The following is a 2,535-nucleotide window of genomic DNA, read 5'->3' as shown; positions in this document are numbered from 1 at the left end:
ATATATATATATATATATATATATACACATACACACAGGTACATATACACACACTCAAACATACACACGCAAGTATATATACACACACACATATATACACAGATATACACACACACATACATATACAGATATATATAGACACACATACACAGTTATACTTTTATATACACACACATATACACACATTTTCAAATACACACACGCACACATATAAATACACACACATACACGCACACATATGTATATATATTTATCCACATTTATATATATATATATATATATATATATATATATATATATATATATACACATATATATATATACATATATATATATATCATTTTCTTTACCATTGTTATTGTTAGTGTGACATCTATAGTTCCTATGATAGCTATAGTTCTTCTTCTTCTTCTTGCTACTGTCTTTATTATTATTATTATTGTCTTATTTTTCTTCTTGTTGTTTCTTTGGGAGTTATTTTCGGTCTATTTATGTATCATAATAGAAATGGAAACAGCGAAGAAACCGAAAGTAGAAGAGGATTTAGCGAAAGATAATAGAGATGCTAAAATAAAGTTTTGGTCTGTTTTTTTGCTTTCTTTCAGGGAAAAATTTTGTTTCTTTTAAATTATAAGAAATTAAACAAATACTATGTGATAACAAAGCATAAACAGAAGAAGATGATGATGATGATGATGATGATGATGATGATGATGATGATGATGATGATGATGATGATGATGATGATGATGATGATGATGATGATGACAATGATGATGATAATAGGAAGCTGTATGAACAACAACAAGGAGAAGAAGAAGAAAAATAACAACAGGTAGGAAGGAAACAGAGCAAACAGCAACGCTAAGTGAATCTTGCTATGAAAATATTTTGGAGGGGGTAGGGGGAAAATATATATATATATGTATATATATATAACACTGTCATTGTCAGCAGCAGCAGTGCATCACCATCACAGCCATCACCATCATCTTCATCATCATGATCATCATTACTGCCGCCACCACCACCACCACCACCACCATCAGCACCTCCACCACGATCATCATTATCACTACTATTATGAATATTGTAATCATCACCACCACCAGCAGCATCATCATCAGCATCATCATCATCATCATCATCACCACCACTATCATCATAATCACTCTCACCACCACCATCATTATCAGCAGCATCATCATCGCTACCACCACCACCAGCATCGTCATCACTCCCACCACCAGCATCATCATCATCACCACCATCACCACCATCACCACCATCATCATCATCATCATTAACCCCACCACCAGCATCACCACCATCACCATAATCATCCCACCACCAACATCATCATCATCACCACCACCATCATGCCCCATCATCATCACCACCACCACCACCATCATCGTCATCACTCCCACCACCAGCATCATCATCATCACTACCATCACCATCATCATCATCATCATTAACCCCACCACCACCATCATCACCCTCATCCTCACTTTCTGTTCCTCCTCATCATCATCTCACTTCCTCATTTCACATCCATTTGTTTCCCATAATTCTACAGATTTATCACCCCTCATCTCTGCCTCCTCCTCTTCTACCACATCCTTTCCTTCTGCCTCCTACTCCTCCTCCTCCACCACATTATCCTCTTCCTGCACCTCACCCTCCAATTCATCAACCTCCTCTGCCTTACACTCTTTCTCCACCTATGCCTCTTCCTCCTCCTCTCCCTCAAGAACAGTGTCTCCTCATTTATAAATGTCCATTGTCTTTTCCTGGTGGTTTTCAACACCATGGCACCAGAGCCGTGTGGGCCACTTTTCACTTCATGTGGGTTTTTTTCTATTCAGTCCCATTGCAGGGAACTTTGAGCAGGTATCTTTGCTATAGCCCCAAGACATCGAATGTCATGACAGCAAGTGAAAGAAGCTCGTCACAAGCATACGCACATGTATGTGTGTATGTGTACATGCCTTCTTGTGTTGATATTAAGTGATTGTTGTAAATGAGTGTCTCTGTCATACAAGCAGTGTCGTTCATTGTAAGTCTTCAGTGAAAAACATGTCTGGCCACAGGGCAACATTACCTTGTTTGGAAACAGGCAAGGGTTGGTAACAGGAAGTGCATATAGTTTTAGGTTAAATTGCACTATACAAATATATATATATATATGAGTGGCTGTGTGGTAAGTAGCTTGCTTACCAACCACATGGTCCCAGGTTCAGTCCCACTGCATGGCACCTTAGGCAAGTGTCTTCTACTATAGCCTCGGGCCAACCAAAGCCTTATGAGTGGATTTCGTAGATGGAAACTGAAAGAAGCCCGTCGTATGTGTATATATGTATGTATGTATGTATTTGTGTGTATGTTTGTGTGTCGGTGTTTGTCCCTCCAACATTGCATGACAACAGATGCTGGTGTGTTTGCGTCCCTGTAACTTAGCAGTTCAGCAAAAGAGACTGATGGAATAAGTACTAGGCTTACAAAGAATAAGTCCTGGGGTTGATTTGCTCG

Source organism: Octopus bimaculoides, chromosome 29 (genome assembly GCF_001194135.2).
Source record: "Octopus bimaculoides isolate UCB-OBI-ISO-001 chromosome 29, ASM119413v2, whole genome shotgun sequence".
NCBI classification, from domain to species: domain Eukaryota; kingdom Metazoa; phylum Mollusca; class Cephalopoda; order Octopoda; family Octopodidae; genus Octopus; species Octopus bimaculoides.
Note: the sequence above shows the minus strand (reverse complement) of the source record.